Raw genomic sequence first — 19,975 nt, 5'->3', positions numbered from 1 at the left:
CAGGCTGGCCTTGGCCTCCCAAAGTGCTGGGATTATAGGCATGAGCCACCACATCCAGCCAACAATATGCACTCCTGATCTGATGTGATGAGAATGACATTATATGTCTATGGTTTTCTGTCTCAAAAACAACAAATAAAAAAAGACAATGGTGTAAGGTTTGAATCTGGGAGACTCCAGCATCTGGAGATCAGGTGACTCGAAAAGGAGCACCCAGAAAGTAGGAGAACATCTGGGGAGTGTGGCATCTGGGAAACCAGCATACGAGGAAAGTGTTTCCAGGAAAGGAGGAAGTAATCAACTGTGTCGAATGCAGCAAAGAGGTCAAGTCATGTGAAGACTGAGAATTACCCTTAAATTAATAGAGCTTGTTAGGTGAGTGATAAGGATAAAAGCCTGTTTGTATACATTTTAGAAAATGGGAGAACAGGCCAGATATGGTGGCTCATGCCTGTAATCTCAGCACTTTGGGAGGCTGAGGGAGGTGGATCATAAGGTCAAGAGTTCGAGACCAGCCTGACCAACATGGTGAAACCCCATCTCTACTAAAAATACAAAAATTAGCCAGGCATGGTGGAGTAGCTTGAACCCAGGAGGCAGAGGTTGCAGTGAATCGAGATCTAAAAGAATAACCATATCTTCCAAAATCACTGAGTAATCTTGAAGAAAAGCTAATTTGCTTTCAGAAGTAGGGGCAGGAAAAAGTATTGGTCATATCAGATGTCAGTAGGAAGACCACAGGGTATCCTTAAAAGCTGGTTAGGGAGGAAGACCAGTGCTAGAACTGTCTAGAAATAACTGTCTAGAGTATCATTGTTTGTCTTACAGTGTAAATGATACCTTAAAAGGGATACATATGGGGCTCTCAGTCCCATTAATGAAGCTTACTGTCGGTGTCTAGTGAAAAAGCCTAGTCTTAGGTTCTCTTCTGTCCTTCCCTGAGTCTGTGATAATATTACCAGGTCTAAACAAGGGAGTCTGGGACTGATACCTGGTACCAGGTATAACTAGAGCAGCTGATAGTAGAATCTATTCTGACAAAACCCAAAACAAAATAAAAAAGACAGTAGAGTCTATTCTGGGAAAATATTTCCCAGGTCATCCTTTGGCTTAGGTCCCAAATGTTGATGCTAACATTGAAATAGTTGGATGTGGATTTTAAAAACTTATTCATTTATTTAAAGACAGAGTTTTGCTCTTGTTTCTGAGGCATGATCAAAGCTCACTGCAACCTCTGCCTCCTGGGTTCAAGCGTTTCTCCTGCCTTAACTTCCTGAATAACTAGGATTATAGGCTCACACCACCACACCCAGCTAATTTTTGTATGTTTAGTAGAGATGAGGTTTCACCATGTTTTTAGTAGAGATGGGGTTTCGACCTGTTGGCCAGGCTGGTCTCAAACTTCTGAGCCCAGTGATTCACTCTTCCTCGGCCTCCCAAAATGCTGGGATTACAGGCGTGAGCAACCATGCCCAGCCTGGATATGGAATTTAAGAAAATAATGTATTAGTAGTGGTAATAGGGAGGAGGAAAAAAAGAATAATGTGTTAATATACTTGTTGCCATTAGATTTTGCTTTTTAGCATTGTTTTGCATCCATACACTTTATACATATTTAAAATTATAACATGCAAATGTGTTATGAGAATGCCAACTCTGTGCCAATGGGTAAGAAGTGGATGATTATTAACTGCTAAATATCAGACAGTATAACAGTATAACACACATGCCTTTCAAATACACTCCAAGCTTCTATTCTCTGAAACAAGTGACTGATCTCATAGTTTTAATATATTCCTTGTGAATGAGACAATCCAGTTGTACTCATAGATCTTTCTTTAATTACCAAATATATTTATTACCAAAACATATTAATATCTGTCCTGAGCTGTTTCTCCTCCATGTTGAAAATCCTGCATCCTTTAACTTGTCATTGGGTCAAACTCATGAGCCTTTTCTATTCTTTCTTAAAACCCTCTAAAATAAAACTCTTATTTTATATAGAAGTCGGTAGTATCAGTGAAAATAAGCAGTGACTTTCCTTAGAATTCTCAGCTTTCAAATTTACATGCCATGATCCTGTCTGCCTACCATCTTGGCAAGCGGTTTTTGTTTACTCTTGGGTTCCACATGCAGTTAAACTCTCAAACCATCTAGCATCGTTTCTCTTTATTCTCAGGTGTCCATGTAATCTCCTCCTAACAGTACTTCATGTTTTATTACCACAATAAATTTCATTTTCCTTGTATACCTCCAGTACTGTATAGACTAACTTTATGTCCTAAATGTAGTTGTAAAAGGCTAATCCTAAATGGGAGAGGAACACCAGATACTATCCCTGTGTCATTTCTAACTTCTGCTTCCCAGGAATTGACCCTCTTGGTTTCAAGGACACTCGGTAGTGCCATAGACAAACTCATGGCTCATGCTCAGTGTTTGGCTGTTTAGTTTCTGTGTAATTAGGATCAGGCCGGTTTCTCAAGTTTTCCATTTTTTGTGACTGTGAGATGTTGTAAAGAGTCACCAGTATGCTGTTCCTAGGTGGATAAGAGCTGTGATGGGTCATTTATTGACTTACTTATAAATATCATCTTGAATTCTGGGAGACTCCTTTGCCCTTTTTTATTTATTTTGAGATGGAGTCTTACCCTGTTTCCTAGGCTGGAGTGCAGTGAGGCGATCTTGGCTCACTGCAACCTCTGCCTCCCAGGTTCAAGGGATTCTCCTGCCTCAGCCTCCCGAGTAGCTGGGTATTACAAGCACGTACCACCACGCCCAGCTAATTTTTTGTATTTTTAGGAGAGACAGGGTTTTGCCATGTTGGCCAGGCTGGTCTCGAACTCCTGACCTCAGGTGATCCACCGCCTCAGCCTCCCAAAGTTCTTGGATTACAGGCATGAGCCACCATGCCTGGCCTCCTTTGTTCTTTTAAAACTCAGAAGCTATTTCTCATTCTTCCCTGGGGAGATGAACTCTTGAACTATGGCTTTTTATTTTTTATTTTTCCTTTTCTGTTTTTGGGTAAGAGATAGGGTCTAGCTTTGTTTCCCCGAGTGGAGTACAGTGGCATGATCATAGCTCACTGCAGTCTCTTATTCCAGGGCTAAAGCGATCCTCCTGCTTCAGCCTCCCAAGTAGCTAGGACTGCAGGCATGCACCACCATGTCTAGCTATTTTATTTTATTATTTGTAGAGACAGAATCTCACTATATTGCCCAGACTGGTTTTGGACTCCTAGCCTCAAGTGATCCCCCTGCCTTGGCCTCCTGAAGTGCTGGGATTACAGACATGAGCCATCATATGCTTTAATTGACACTACTTTTCAAATAAATTGTGCCTCTTACAATTTCCTCTTTTCTATAGTTCTCTCTAGAAGTGATTATGGGTTGTGAGTTTTATATATGATTTTGTTGGCTTTTATGTTGTGTCCCTTATTTGTCTTACCTCCCATTTTAGTAACCTTTCTGAAATCCCACTGCCAAATCTCAAAATGTTTCTTGCTGTTTAATTGATATATGTGAGTTACAGGGTAGTTGTATTTTATGTGATGAGTGGGTCTTTTATGTGATAAAGACCTCACAGTGAATTTTAATTCTAATAGGGGACTGCTGGTATTTCTGTTTACTGGCTGAAGTAGTTGATGGTGCCATGTGACACGAGTACGAACATGGTTTACAGTTAATTACCAGCTTTTACATTAGCTATTCTTTTTTTTTTAAAACAATATTAAGACATAATTTGTATGGGGGAACATATATTACTTATAGTAAAATGAACAAATCTTAAGTGCACCACACACACACACACACCCACACACGCACACACGGTAGTTAGGGATCATTGAGCTGAGATCATACCATTGCACTCCAGCCTGGGCAACAGATCATGTGTATACAGTCACACGATCATTACCTAGATCAAGATATGAAAACTTTCTTCACCTCAAAAAAGCTCCCTCATGCCCCTTTCCTGTGTGACAAGGTTTTTTCGAGACAAGTAATCCTCCCACCTCAGCCTCCCAAGTAGCTGGGACTACAGATGCCTGACTAATTTAGTTTTAGCTCCCTCATGCCCCTTCCCTGTTTGTACCACTCCCATAGAGTTCAGCCACTATTCTGACATTATGGCATTGTTCTGTTCTTTTTTTTTTTTTGAGACAAAATTTCATTCTGTCACCCAGTGTAATGGCATGATCATCATAGCTCACTGCAGCTTCAGCTCTTGGGCTCAAGCAATCCTCCTGCCTCAGCCTCCCAAGTAGCTGGAACTACAGATGCATTCCACCGTGCCTGACTAATTTAGTTTTTGTAGAGATTGGGTATTGCTATGCCTCCCAGGCTGGTCTTGAACGACTGGCTTCAAGCAATCCTCCTGCCTCAGACTCCCAAAGTGTAGTTCCGTGTTCTTGAACTTCGTATAAATGGAAGTCTGCAGTAGGTAGCATTTCGTGTCTGGCCTCTTTCTTTGAACATGTTTTTGAGATTAATCTACGTGGTTGCATCTGTCAGTAGTTTATTCCTTTCCCTTACCATGGAGTGTTTCATAATATGAATATACCACTTTTTTCTTTTCTTTCTTTTTATTTTTTGAGACAGAGTTTTGCTCTTGTTGCCCAGGCTGGAGGGCAATGGCACGATCTGGGCTCACTGCAACCTCCTTCTCCCAGGTTCAAACAGTTCTCCTGCCTCAGCCTCCCAAGTAGCTGGCATGCACCACCACACCCAGCTAATTTTTAATTTTTTTTTTTAAGTAGAGACACGGCTTCCCCATGTTGGCCAGGATGGTCTTGATCTCTTGACCTCGTGGTCCGCCCACCTCAGCCTCCCAAAATGCTGGGATTACAGGTGTGGGCCACTGCAACTGGCCACTTTTTTTCTTTTTTGAGACAGAGTCTTGCTCTGTTGCCTAGGCTGGAGTGTGCAGTGGCACAATCTTGGCTCACTTCATCTCTACCTCCTGGGCTCAAGGGATCCTCCCACCTCAGCCTCACAAGTAGCTAGGACTACAGGCGTGCCACCACCACACCTGGTTAATTTTTGTATTTTTTTGTTGAGACAGGGTTTTATATCATGTTGCTCAGGCTGGTCTTGCACTCCTGGGCTCAAGAAATCTGCCCACCTCAGCCTCCAAAGTGCTAAGATTGCAGGCATGAGCCACCATGCCTGGCCCCCACCTTTTTTTTTTTTTCAAACTTGTTCTCCTGTTAATGGATACTTGGGTTGTTTCTACTTTGAATATAGCTGCCATCAAAATTGTTTGTACGTTTCAGTGGATATATGCACTCATTTCCTGCTTGTCAACTTTAAGACATATTGTAGACATGGTAAGCATCCCAGAGACCCATTTCCTTAGTCCTGCTCCATCTAGAAAGATCTGATGATATAACCAAGTATTACAGAGGTTTGGGGAGGAAAGACCACTGGCTAATAATAAATGGTACAATTCATTATTAGGGGCACGTAACCTAAAGTAATGTGAGGAAGATGTTGTTGGAGGGAGGCTAGTTAGTAATACCATAAAAATGATGGTTTTTGTGTCAGGCAGGCATACTTTTCATTTAAGCTCTGTCACTTGCTGGTTACAGGTTGTTTAACCCCAGTTGCCTTACCTTTAGGGTAGAGTTGGTAACACCTACCTTTCATAGTTTTTGTTCATATTACATACAATACAGTACTCATTTGGAGAGAGTTTCTGGGAACCGAGGATGAAGCTGACATCTTTTTAGATACTGAGATACTAGCTAAGGAGTAAGGTTTTTTTGTTTGTTTGTTTGTTTGTTTTTTACCAGGAGAAGCTAGTCTTTCAGGATCAAGGAGTAAGTTATCAGGGTTCTTTGGATGAGGGGTCAGGCAAACTGACCTTGTCTCTAGGGAATCTGAAAGAAACAAAAAGAATCTAGACAAGAACTTTAATCCATTCAACAGGATTATTTTTGCAGTTGCCATGTTCTGGGAACCCTGGTTGATATTTTCATGAAAACGAAATATTCCTAAGAATTCACCAAATGCTAGTCATCGTTCATGTAAAGGCTAGAAGTTATAACATGAGGAAAAGCTACGGATTTTTATGTACACAAATTTTGATGACTAACAGGTCCTTTTACCCAAAGTATCCTGCTTGCTGCCACCTTGGGTCTCAGGGATAGGAAAGGTAGCTAGGGATCAAAGTGTGACTGATAAGATCCTGCATAATCTTCCCCTCTCCCCACCTCTCTACCTCTGTTCATACCCCTTCTTCTTCAGCCAAACCATTAGCTACTAGAGAGTTACAGTGACTCGATGGGCATGGTTGCTCACGCCTGTAATCCCAGCACTTTGGGAGGCCAAGGCGGGCAGATCACCTGAGGTCAGGAGTTCAAAACCGGCCTAACATGCTGAAACCCCATCTCTACTAAAAATGCAAAAATTAGCCAGGTATGGTGGTGTGCACCTGTAATCCCAGCTACTTGGGAGGCTGAGGCAAGAGAATAGCTTGAACCCAGGAGGCGAAGGTTGCAGTGAGCTGAGATCATACCACTGATGATGGTATGATCACACACACACACACACACAGGAGTTAGGGATCATTGAGCTGAGATCATACTATTGCACTCCAGCCTGGGCAAGTCTTACTGTCTCTGTCTCTGTCTCTGTCTCTCTCTCTCTCTCTCTCACACACACATGCGCGCACACACACACACACACACACGCACACACACACGGTAGTTAGGGATCAAAGTATGGCCAAACAAGGTCCTGCACAATCATCCTGTCCCCTCATCTCTCTGACCTCATTGCCCTGCTGCATTCGTGCTCCATTGTATTAACCTCACACCTGGGCCTCTGCTCTTACTATTCCTGCATGTCCCTGTAACTCTCTCCGTCACCTGCTCCACAGGTCTTTATTCATATGTCTCCCTCTGTGAGGCATTCTCTAACTACACTGTTTGAAAGGACAACTCCCCTGATTCCTTTTCCTCCTGTTTTTTTTTCCCCTCGGCACTTGTCACCATACAACACACTGTCTTTCTTCCTTTCAGCAAGCTGTACGCTTCCTGGGGCTGAGGGCTTTTTGTCTGTTTTATTCACTGCTGACTAGTACCTGGCACATAGTAGTTGCTCATAGAATGGAATTATATATATACACACACATATATGTATGTATGTATATCTCATTATAAGTAAGAGATTTGAACTTTATTTATTTATTTTTTAAGAGAGACAGTCTTGCTGTATTGCTCAGGCTGGTCTTGAACTCCTGGCCTCAAGTAATCTTCCCATCTCAACCTCACAAGTACTGGGATTACAGGTGTGCGCCACTGCACCTGGTCTGGATTTTATCTTGAAGCCTCTGATGAATAAGTGAAGGATGATTAAAGGAAAGGGACATGATTATATTTACGAATTCATCCCCAGTCTTCCCTTGGGAATTCTTTTATGCACCAATCCTAAGCACTTCAAGCATCTAGTTGTTAGGTCTAATTAAATTGTTTTCTCCATTTAATGCTGCCTAACTTCATCTAGCAGAGATACTGGAAGTGATGGGGTTTGCTGTGGTTTGAATATTTGTTCCCTATGAAATGCGTTGAAAGTTAATCTCCAGTGTAGCAGTATTGAGAGGTGAGGGCTTTAAGAGGTGTTTGGATCACGAGAACAGAATGGATTAATTCATTCCTGGATTCATGGGTTATTGCTGGAGTGGGGACTGGTGGCTTTATAAGAAGAGGAAGAAGCTGGGCGTGGTGGCTCATGCCTGTAATTTCAGCACTTTGGGTGCCTGAGGCAGGCAGATCACTTGAGCTCAGGAGTTCCAGATGAGCCTACACAACATGGTGAAACCCCATATCTACCAAAAATACAAAAAATTAGCCAGGTGTGGTTTGCATGTCTGTGGTCCCAGCTACTCGGAAGGCTGGTGTGGGACGATCACTTGAGCCTGGAAGATGGAGCTTGCAGTTAGATTGAGCCACTGAACTCCAGCTTGGGCGATAGAGTGAAACTCTATCTCAAAAAATAAAAATATAGGTTGGGTGCAGTGGCCCACACCTGTAATCCCAGCACTTTGGGAGGCTGAGACTCGCAGAACACGAGGTAAGAAGATCAAGACCATCCTGGCCAACATGGTGAAACCCCATTTGTATTAAAAACACAAAAATTAGCTGGGCATGGTGGTAGATGCCTGTAATCCCAGCTACTCGGGAGGCTAAGGCAGGAGAATAGCTTGAATCAGGGAGTTGGAGGTTGCAGTAAGCTGAGATAGAGCCACTGCACTCCAGCCTGGTGACAGAGCGAGACTCCGTCTCAAAAAAAAAAAAAAATCAGTCAATACAAGGAAAACATAAAGAATAGGCCAGGCATGGTAGCTCATGCCTGTAATCCCAGCACTTTGGGAGGCTGAGGCAGGTGGATCACTTGAAGCCAAGAGTTCGAGACCAGCCTGGCATTATGGTGAAACCCTGTCTCTACTAAAAAAAAAAAAAAAATAATACAAAAAAGAGGCTGGGCATGGTGGCGCACACCTGTAATCCCAACATTTTGGGAGGCTGAAGTGGGTAGGTTTCACCTGTGGTCAGGAGTTTGAGACCATCCTGACCAACATGGAGAAAACCCATCTTTACTAAATATACAAAATTAGCCGGGCATGGTGGTGCATGTGAGCTACTCAGGAGCCTCAGCAGGAGAATTGCTTGAACCCAGGAGGTGGAGATGATTGCGGTGAGCTGAGATGGCACCATTGCACTCCACCTGGGCAACAAGAGTAAAACTCCATTTCAAAAAAACAAAACAAAACAAACAAAACCAGCCAGACGTGGTGGCACATATGTAATTCTAGTTACTCAGGAGGCCGACTCACAAGAATTGCTTGAACTGAGATTGTGCCACTGCATTCTGGCATAGGGAACAGAGTGAGACTGTGTTTTTTTTTAAAAAAAAAAGTCGGGGTGCAGTAGCTCGTGCCTGTAATCCCAGCAGTTTGGGAGGCCAAGGCAGGAGATCACCTGAGGTCAGGAGTTCAAGACCAGCCTGGCCAGCGTTGGCAAAACCACATCTCTACTAAGAATATAGAAAATAAGGCAGGTGTGACAGCATAAGCCTGTAGTCCCAGCTACTTGGGAGGCTCAGGCATGAGACTCGCTTGAACCGAGGAGGCAGAGGTTGCAGTGAGCCAAATTGCACCACTGCCTCCAGCCTGGGCGACAGAGAAAGACTCTCTGAAAAAAAAAAAAAGGAAGAAGAAGAAAAGGCCAGGTGCAATGGTTCACGCCTGTAATCCCAGCACATGGGAGGCTGAGGTGGGCAAATCATGAGGTCAGGAGTTTGAGACCAGCCTGGCCAATATGGTGAAACTTCATCTCTACTAAAAAAGCACAAAAATTAATGTACAGGTAAAAAAAAAAATTCTTGACATGTACAGGTAAAATAAAATTTAAAAATACAAAAATTAGCCAGGTGTGCCATGCACCTGGCAGGAGGCTGAGGCAGGAGTATCGTTTGAACCTGGGAGGTGGAGGTTGCAGTGAGCTGAGATCGCACCACTGCACAGATGTCTCAAAAAAAAGAAAACACAAAGAAGTAAAAGGAAAATAGAAGGCCAGCTGCAGTGGCTTACGCCTGTTATCCCAGCACTTTGGGAGGCCAAGGCAGGCAGATCACTGGAGGTCAGGAGTTCAAGGCCAGCCTAGTCAACATGGTGAAATGCCATCTCTACTAAAAATACAAAAATTAGCTGGGCTTGGTGGTGCATGTCTGTAGTCCCAGCTACTCAGAGGCTGAGACCAGAGAATTGCTTGAACCCAGGAGGCGGAGGTTGCAGTGAACCAAGGTTGCACCACTGCATTCCAGCTTGGGTGATGAAGCGAGACTTCATCTTAAAGAAACAAAAAATAGAAATAACTGGATGATGCAAGAGAATAGATGGGGTTGTTTAAAATAAATATAAAATATCTATAGAGGCAGTATTTATATGGATGGATAGATTCATAAAGGAAATCCAACCTAAGTGGAGAAAGGATAGCAAACTGACGAATTAGGATTCTGTTCATAATTTATTACAAATTTATTTTTAAAGGAAATTGTTCTTATTAAAATGATGTGCTTGTGACTAAAATGACTGTGAAGTATTTGAATATCCATCTACATTTTTCTGTTTTTGTAGAAGCAAAGCACCCAACGTCAATCTCGATTAAGAAGGAGTAAGATGTTATTTAAGGGAATATTTTGAGTTATTTATTATATTAGCTTCTCCCTGACCCATGGACATATTCCTGGTTAATCTTCATGAGGTGGTGGTTTTTTCTTGTTTCCTGTAGCCCTTTGCAGTCCTGGGACCACCTGGACCTGTGATGGTCTCAGGACATGTGAATGAGAGCACAACCAGTAGGTTCCCTTTGGAAAGGAAGGAATCCTACCTGTTTATTTAGAAAGTTCAGATCCTGGGATGTTTTTCCAGAATACATGCTTTTTTAAAGGTGTATACACTTTACCTCCTGCTAGAGAGAAGAGTGGGAAAATTTTCATAGCACAGATTTGTGTAACTTTTGGTCTTCCCAGAGAGAATAAGTAAGATTTTTACCATATTTCAGTTTGGCTCACTCTCAGGGCTGACTAGGATTTTCTGTTTTGACACTGGGTGGGAAACTTTATGACTGGTAACATTGTTTTTACTTCTTAAAGACCCTGCTTGAAAGAGTACCCCCCCCCCCCCACACACACACACATTAGAACTGCAATTAACAAATTATCAGATTAAACTGAGACTTTGGACCTCTTCTCCCTCAGAAGTTGAATCAAAAGACTACTTGAAATGATAACAAGAACTATTACTGGTTTTTGTGTTGTTAATTTTTAGTTGATAAGTGCTGCCGTTTTCACCAAGTGGTCTTTCATGTGGTTTTGTTAAGAAGTGAAAACAGTGCCAGCAGAGAATTTCCTTTAGTTTGTGCCTGTAGCATAGATAGTTAAACAAGATCTAGAAGTTTCTCATGCCCATTACAAAAGTTCCTGTTATTTGGATATTTCATAAGTGACCCATAGAATGATGTTTTTAAAGACGTGAATGTAGTTGTAAGTATAAAAGTATATACCTTGAATACTCTGAATCCTGAGATCCAGACAAGTTTTGTCTAATACCAGTGATTGCTGATGTCAGCAACTATTCTGGCCTTTGTATAATAGAGTAAAATAGGAAGAAAAAAATTGGAGTGGGTAGAGGGAAAGACCCAAAGAAATACTTGGCTTTAACCCCACCCAAACGTTGCCTGATGGGCTCTAGGGTATGTCACGATTAACTGGAGCTGATTCTGATCTCAGCTCATGAGGGAACTATATCTATTTGGCCTTCCATGGATGGCTTCAATTCAGCAAACATTTTCATAAGAAATAGTCCCTGTCTTCTGGGATAGTATAATCTTATTGGGGAGAATCTAAATGGATAATTTCAACACCCCTGATTAGAACTGTAATTAAAGAACGCTCCTGGGTAGAACCAAGTCTTAGAAAGCCGGAGTTTAGGGGTTCTATAATTTTGTATTTACTTCCTATTTCTTTTTTGAAAGCATTATATTCTTGTATCTTCCATGGGCATTTATATAAATCCAAAGACTTGTAATTATTGGCCACACTGATGTTAAGTTGGAAACAGTTTTATTACCAGAAGAGAACCTGGTATATGTTCCAGATAGAACCCCTGTGGTCCTTGGGCTGCAGTAATTGGAGAACATTCTGAATACTTGTTTCAAGGTGTTTACAGTCAAGACAGATTTTATACTCAAGAATTTTGAAGTGTTTTTCTCAGCTATCCTTTTATCCCTCCCTCCTCAAACCACAGAACCATGAAACATGCTTAGTATTCCCCTTACTTAGTATTGCCTGTAAATAGTTTAAGGCCAGGTGTGGTGGCTCATGCCTGTAATCCCAGCACTTTGGGAGGCTGAGACGGGCAGATCACGAGGTCAGGAGATCAAGATCATCCTAGCCAATATGGTGAAATCCCATCTCTACTAAAAATACAAAAATTAGCTGGGCGTGTTGCCTGTAGTCCCACCTACTTGGGAGGCTGAGGCAGGAAGATCACTTGAACTTGGGAAGCAGAGGTTGCAGTGAGCCGAGATCGTGCCACTGCACTCCAGCCTGGGGACAGAACAAGACTGTCTCAAAAAAAAAATCAAAATAGTTTAGAGTAAGCAGTTAAATTACAACTCCAGCAGTTTTTCTTTAAGGGATTTGTTTCCTTCTAAGTTGTATGTGCCAGCCTATCCTTTAGTGCCACTCTAGGTTTTCTGATTCGGATGCTAATATGATGTTCTGGGAAATGTCTGTCCAAATTGTTCTTCCTCTTGATCTCTGAACTCTTGCTATGAGGTCAGTCACTTCACACACTACCATGATGACAGCGCTACCAAGCCAGATGCTTATTAGAGCTTTCCAAGACCCAGCTTTGGTTTTATCAGCAAAATCCATCCTTCCCACTCCCCCATACACACACCAGTTTCAGGCTCCTCACTACCACAAAACAAAACAAAACAAAACACAGCATCTGTGCAGTAGGGTTTAGTTGATCTAGTCTATCTGGCCTTACTTTGCTGTCAAGACCAGTTGTTTTATTTTTTAATTTTTTTTTTTATTTTTGTTGTTGTTTCTTTTCTAAGGCCAGTTTTGTATGTGAAGGAATGGTGTACGATCTATGGAGCTGGAGTTGCAAGGAAATGCTTTATATTGGACCCACCCTGAGAAAGCGAGTCTGCACAGAGTGGTTAAGATGGGGAGTATGACCTGAACCTCATACTTTTTACATCCCATTCTTCATTCTTTAATGTTCAGGTTACTATAAATATAATAATTTGAAAGCATCCAGGGAAGGTTTTTTTTTTCCCTGACAGTCTCTGTGTGTTGCCCGGGCTTGACTGCAATGGCACTATCTCTCCTCACTACAGCCTCTGCCTTCCAGGATCAAGGGATTCTTGTGCCTCAGCCTCCTGAGTAGCTGGGATCACAGGCGCCCACCACCACGCCTAGCTAACTTTTGTATTTTGTAATAGAGGTGAGGTTTTGCCATTTTGGTCAGACTGGACTTGAACTCCTGACTTCAAGTAATCCTCACACCTCAGCCTGCCAAAGTGCTGAGATTACAGGGGTGAGCCACCGCACCCGGCCTAACTGCCAGTTTAAAAGCAATTTAGACCATGCCCCCTTTAAAAAATAAATCACATACCGAAACATTGTGGGATTCCATGAGCTAAGTGGACATTTCACCTAGTGCTTGTCTTCTGCTTTCATTGGCATTCTAGTGAGTCCCAAGGTTAAATTTGTCATAGTTTTCTTGTTTTTAAACTTTACATCTTACAAGTCCCTTATTCCTAGTCCTAGATCCTTTCTGTTTTCAGAGTCATAGAAAACTATTAGCAAATCACTTACGTTGCTGTTAAAAAAAAAAAAAAGTCTTAAGGTGACTTTCCTGAAAGCCAGAAGTTGGTACGATCAATTTCTTCCTTTTGTTTATTTTTCAGTATAGGTTCAGTGGCTTATAGATGATGACCGAGGAAATGTTCATTTATTAAAAATACTGGTGGGGCATGGTGGCTCACACCTGTAATACCAGCACTTTGGGAGGCTGAGGCAGGCAGATTGCTTGAGCCCAGGAGTTCAAGACCAGCTTGGGCAACATAGGGAAACCCCATCTCTACAAAAAATTTAAAAAATTGGCCAGGCATGGTGGTATGTGCCTGTAGTTCCCACTTCTTGGGAGGCTGAGATAGTGAGGTGGGTTAGTAGGGCGTGAATATGAGAGGTTGAGCCTGCAGTGAGCCATGATTGTGCTGCTGCTGCACTCCAGCCTGGGTGACAAGTGAGATCTTTCTCAATAAAAAGGGGAGGGGGGGGAATCCTAAAGTAGTTCCTTTTAGCACTCCTTTAATAAAGGCATTTGTCAAATAAAACCCATTTTTGGAATTGTGTCCTTATTCTACTATGGGAAATGAAGAGTTTTTTTGTTTTGTTTGTTTTTTTGAGACAGAGTCTCCCTCTCTTGCCCTGGATGGAATGCAGTGGTGCGATCTCGGCTCACTGCAACCTCCGCCTCCCGGGTTCAAGCAATTTTCCTGCCTCAGCCTCCTGAGTAGCTGGGACTGCAGGCGCACACCACCATGCCTGGCTAATTTTTTTTTTTTTTTTTTTTTTTTTTTGTATTTTCAGTACAGACAGGGTTTTACCATGTTGGTCAGGCTGGTTTTGAACTCCTGACCTCATGATCTGCATGATTTTGCTTCCCAAACTACTGGGACTACAGGCATGAGCCACTGTGCCCAGCCTTTTTTTTTTTTTTTTGAGATAGAATTTCACTCTTGTTGCCCAGGCTGGAGTGCAGTGGCATGATCACAGTTTGCAACCTTCGCCTCCTGGGTTCAAGCAATTCCCCCGGCCCCTGCCTCCCAATTAGCTGGGATTACAGTGATGCACCACCACGCCCAGTAATTTTGTATTTTTAGTAGAGATGGGGTTTCTCCATGTTGGTCAGGCTGGTCTTGAACTCCTGACCTCAGGTGATCCACCTGTCTCAGCCTCCCAAAGTGCTGGGATTATAGGTGTGAGCCACCGTGCCCAGCTGGGTTCTTTATATTCATATACAGAGTGTATGCACAGAAAATAAGTCTGGAGAGGTTCAGTGTTAAGGAAAATCATCCAGAACTTGGAAATAAGGCAGAAGGATGACTAGATACCCTTTTATTGTCCTGTTGAAGCATCATCTAACAGGCTCACCCAAGGATTATTAAACTCTCTAGGACGTGGTTCTCAAAGTCTACTCCCCAAACCATAAGCATCACTTAAGAACTTGTTAGAAATGCCACTTCTCAGGCTCTACCCAAGACCTACTAAGTAGGAAATCAGAGGTGGGGCCCAGCAGTCTGTTTTAACAAGTCCTCCAGCTGCTTCTGAGACAGCTAGTTTGAGAACTACCCTAGAGCAATGTGTACATTTTTTTGGCTTACTATTTATTATTTATTAGGGCTTAGGCTTTGTGAAGTTACATATTAATTGTATATTTTTGCCTGTAAAAGATACAGATCATTTCTGTCAAATAGGCAAGATTAACCCAAAGGTTATGGTTTTACTGTCCCATAGATGGTTAACTAGTTTTGTCCTTAACTTAGCAAACTTCTTTAAGAGATGGGGGTTTTGCTATATATCGCCTAGGCTAACTACAACTCTTGGGCTCAAGTGATCCTTCCATCCCAGCCTCCCAAGTAGTTAGGACCACAGGCCGGTAACACCATGCCTCAAGTATTTTGTACAGACAGGATCTCACTATGTTGCCCAAGCTGGTCTGGAACTCCTGGCCTCAAGCCGTCCTCACACCTCAGCCTCCTGAGTAGCTGGGGACTACTGGTGCATGCACTGTCCCTGGCTCTTAGCAAAGTTATTTTAGCTTACCTCTTTGCCTCACATTCTCCTTTGAACTCCCATTATTTTCCGCTTGCTTGCAATGGAAATAACCATTTTCCATGGGGTAGAAGGGGTTCTGACTTTTTCTTTTAAAAGTTCAATATTCATTTTCTTAAAGAAACAAAAACAAGTAAATTAGTCAGTTTCCCCCCAAAAGTCTGAAATGTGTAAGACTAGAGTAACAGTTCTTTTTGTTGAGAATATAAGTGATATTGAGGAAATGGTGTGATTGTAAACCTACCTCTTGTCTGTGACATTTGGCTGTTACTGCCTAAGACACCTGTACTCAATCGACTGTGTAGTATGCAGATCAGGGACCAATGGCTTTGCGAGCCATACAGAGCTGCTTTTGGAGGCTTGAAATGTCTTTTTTTTTTTTTTTAAACAGGGACTCACCTGAACCTAAACTTCCAAGGACAAGGGATTAACTCTTCTTTCATTAAACAACCTTTAGGTTGGATTTCTTGATTACTCAGAACATGGAATTTGCTTTTGTTTTTTTTCTTGTTTGAGTTTTAGGAGGCACCTAGAACAGTGTCTGGCCCAGTGTAAGCATTACGCATTAGCTTCAACTACCATTATTATCATCTGTAAAACGGGACTAATGATAATACCTGCATTTCAAGGTTATGATGATTAGATTAGATAATAAATATAAAATTCGTAGCCCCCAGTAGTTAGCACATAATAGGCCATCAAATAGTATTATTTATAACACCGTAACAATAATACTAAAAAGTGATCATAGTATGGAGACAGAAAAATATTTTTAAATTATGCATAAAATACAGGCATCCCCAGTTAAAACAGATGATTGTTTTATCTTGTTATCAAATAGTTGAGCTGCTACTCTTTTTAGTCCTGGGTTCTGTGTAAATAGAAACTACAATTGTGGGAAAGTGGCATAGAAATCAAACTAGAATGTGGAACCGCTTCACTGTCTAACCAGCTTCTTTGCAAAGGTAAACAGGAATGCTGTGTAATTCTACCACTTTCACATGTGAAATTTTCTTCTCATTTCATAGGAACCTTCGGAAACATCTGACCCAATTAGTAATTTTAGGAAATGTTAGTTCTGTTGTGTAGGGTGTCTATCTGATTATCCAGTTTCCCACAGCTGTCTTTTGGGCTCATGCCTTGTTTTGAAATTTGTTTCATTGATCATATCTGCTGTGTGATTAGGAGGCCTTTGGTGTATTTGGGGACTGAAGCCCACGAGGATGAGTCCTGGCTCCAGGGGAAGAGGCTCAAGTAACACGTTCGTCTGTCTGCACTTGATGTGGGTATATTTGGTCCCATGGGGCTTGATGGGAACTTGATAGGAACAATGGGAAGGATACACTTCCTTCCTCCACTTTTGTGCAGTAATGACATTTCAACTTTAGAAGCCCAGTGGCTTTGTTATTTTGAAGGCAGGCCAAGAAATGTCCTAATGAGTATAAAATGTTCATTTTATAAGTGTTCTTGGGAGAGGAGTATTTATTTCATTATAGGTCACCATGGTGGTTATGTGCCTTTTTAACTATCAAGTGTCAGCTATTGCCAGAGTACTCTCTGTGTTCAAGATTTCTAATTACTCAGGTGCTATTGTGGAAAATATATGTGTTTTAATAAAAATCTATTAAACCTATGTACTATAACTATAGCTGCTGTTTGGAATGAATTACATGCACATAGGGGCAGTTTTTCAAAGTTAGGACTGGGTATTTTATCTACAGCTACTCCATATAAAACTTATTGTTGGCTGGGTGCGGTGGCTCATGCCTGTGAGGCCGAGGTAGGTGAATCACCTGAGGTCAGGAGTTGGAGACCAGCATGGCCAACATGGTGAAACCTCGTCTCAACTAATAATGCAAAAATTAGCTTGGCGTGGTAGCACACGCCTCTGATCTCAGCTACTCTGGAGGCTGAGCCAGGAAAATTGCTTTAACCTGGGAGGTAGAGGTTGCAGTGCAGGTTTGTTATCTGTAAAACAGGAATAAAATTAGGAGTTTTAGAAGGATTAAATTAATTAATACATTCAAACCACTTAAAAAGCTGTGTAGTAATTGCGCTGGGCACAGCAGCTCACTCCTGTAATCTTAGCACTTTGGGAAGCGAAGGCAGGTGGATTGCCTGAGCTCAGGAGTTCAAGACCAGCCTGCATAACACCGTTAAACCCCACTCTACTAAAATACAAACAATTAGCTGAGCAAGGCAGCATATGCATGTAATCCCAGATACTGAGGGAGGCTGAGACAGGAGAATCAGTTGAACCTGGGAGGTAGAGGTTGCAATGAGCTGAGATCATGCTATTGCACACCAGCCTGGGCAACAGAGCAAGACTCTGTCTCAAAAAACAACAACAAACAAAAACTGCACAGTAGATAATAGATGCAGATGCTTAATAAATATTGCTAGCAGTAGTAATAGAGTTACAGTAACGATAATTGCCATTTCTCTTGGAGTTAAGTCATTCATCTATCCCTACTACTTTCCCATACTCCCCAAGCATAGGTACACTGTTTACAAAGTTAAAACCTTTTTCTAAAATAGCGCTATGCAATAGAACTTTCTGCAATAATAGAAATGTCCAGGCCAGGCACAGTGGCTCATGCCTGTAATCCCAACACTTTGGGAGTCCAAGGCGAGTGGATCACGAGGTTAGGAGATCCAGACCATCCTGGCCAACATGGTGAAACCTTGTCTCTACTAAAAATACAGAAATTAAGCCGGGCGTGGTAGCTCATGCCTGTAATTCCAGCACTTTGGGTGGCCAAGGCATGTTGATCACTTGAGGTCAGGAGTTCAAGACCAGCCTGGCCAACATGGTGAAACCCCATCTCTACTAAAAATACAAAATTAGCTGGGCGTGGTGGTGGTTGCCGTAATCCCAGCTGCTCCAGAGGCTGAGGCTGGAGAATCACTTGACCTGGGAGGCAGAGGTTGCAGTGAGCTGAGATCTCACCACTGCCTGCTGGATAGAGTGAGACTCTGCCTCAAAAAAAAAAAAAAAAAAAAAAATAGCGGGGTGTGGTGGCACGTGCCTATAAATCCCGATTACCCAGGAGGCTGAAGAAGGAGAATCGCTTGAACCTAGGAGGCAGAGGTTACAGTGAGCCAACATCATGCCACTACACTCCAGTCTGACGACAGAGCAAGACTCCGTCTCAAAGAAAAAAGAAATGTCCTACATCTGTGCTCTTCAGTTTGGGAACCACTGGCAACACGTGGCTAATGGTGACTGTGTTGGGCAGTACAGATCTAAAGTGCAGTCTCTCCTCTAGTTTCATTATATATGCTATATTTTACCAACACTTTTTCAAATTCTATGATATTTTTCCCCTTAAAAGATACATATTCTTTCTTTCTTTTTTTTCTTTTTCTTTTCTTTTCTTTCTTTCTTTTTTTAAAGACAGAGTTTCACTGTGTTGGTCAGGCTGGTCTTGAACTCCCGACCTCAGGTGATCCACCCACCTTGGCCTCCAAAGTGCTTGGATTACAGGTGTGAGCCACCATGCCCGGCTTCTTTCATTTTTTTCTTATTTTTTCTTTGAGACGGAGTCTTGCTGTTTCACTCAGGCCAGAGTGCAGTGGCATAGTCTCAGCTCACTGCAACTGTGCCTCCCAGTTTCAGACAGTTCTCGTGCCTCAGCCTCCCAAGTAGCTGGAAATAACAGGTGTGGGCTACTACGTCTCACTAATTTTTGTAGTTTTAGTAGAGACGGTATTTCACACCATGTTGGCCAGGCTGGTCTCAAACTTCAGACCTTAAGTGATCTGCCCGCCTCGGCCTTCCAAAGTGCTGGGATTACAGGTGTGAGCCACTGTGCCCGGCAAGAGGGATATATTCTTACATTGCATTTATAATTTCTTTAAACCCAGTATCTCAAATCCAAATCCACATTCTAGTCTAGAAAGTTTCCATTACTACTTTGCTGAAACTTTCTAGTCTAGAAAGTTTCCATTACTACTTTGTTGTTTCTTTTTTCTAACTGTTTCATAGTACTGATAATTTCCAAGTTAGAGGCAAGAACTTGGAAGCTTTGTCTGCTTTTCACAAATTAAATAATTTTAGAGCAACAGTTGTATTTTAACTAGACTGTTATATTACTTAGGTTTTCTAATTGGGCTAGAAGATAGATCCCTTGGGGAGGTAAAAGTTTTTGACCAGGATGCAATAAGGCTATATGAAGGACAACAGCCTCTTTAGTCACTATTTTTGTGGGATTTGAGGGTAGAGAATACCTCAGCCAGTGTCTCAGCACTTCAGATTGATGTGATAACTGTTGCTAGAGAAGATTTCTGGCTGGGTGAGGTGAATAATGCCTATAATCCCAGAGCTTTGGAAGACTGAGGTAGAGGATCACTTGAGGCCAAGAGTTTGAGAACAGCCTAAGCAACATAGCAAGACCCCCATCTCTATCGAAAAATTTTTAAATTAGCTGGATATGGTATTATGTGCCTGTAGTCTCTGCTACTCGAGAGGCTGAGGTAGGAGGATTGCTTCAGCCTGGGGAAGCCAAGGCTGCAGTAAGCCATGATTGTATCACTGCACTCCAGCCTGGGTGACAAAGCTA

The 19,975-nt window shown here is 42.2% G+C and overlaps 1 protein-coding gene and 1 long non-coding RNA gene across 7 annotated transcripts in view; one reads left to right on the top strand and one right to left on the bottom strand.

Annotated features, from left to right (window-relative positions):
• LOC108592524 (uncharacterized) overlaps window positions 1-19,975 on the bottom strand; it is a 51,208-nt gene that overhangs the window by 8,987 nt on the left and 22,246 nt on the right. The window contains exon 4 of one of the 2 annotated variants that reach the window (XR_013519813.1): window positions 15,405-15,527. This is a non-coding gene — a long non-coding RNA (uncharacterized LOC108592524). Of the gene's footprint in view, window positions 1-6,531; window positions 15,528-19,975 lie in introns of those variants that run through there. The other variant, XR_001912680.4, reaches the window with a different exon arrangement.
• FBXO42 (F-box protein 42) overlaps window positions 1-19,975 on the top strand; it is a 96,814-nt gene that overhangs the window by 62,720 nt on the left and 14,119 nt on the right. The gene's annotated exons all lie outside the window — the stretch shown is intronic.

Source organism: Callithrix jacchus, chromosome 7 (genome assembly GCF_049354715.1).
Source record: "Callithrix jacchus isolate 240 chromosome 7, calJac240_pri, whole genome shotgun sequence".
NCBI classification, from domain to species: Eukaryota; Metazoa; Chordata; class Mammalia; order Primates; family Cebidae; genus Callithrix; species Callithrix jacchus.
Note: the sequence above shows the minus strand (reverse complement) of the source record. Positions and strands in the feature narration are given on the sequence as shown.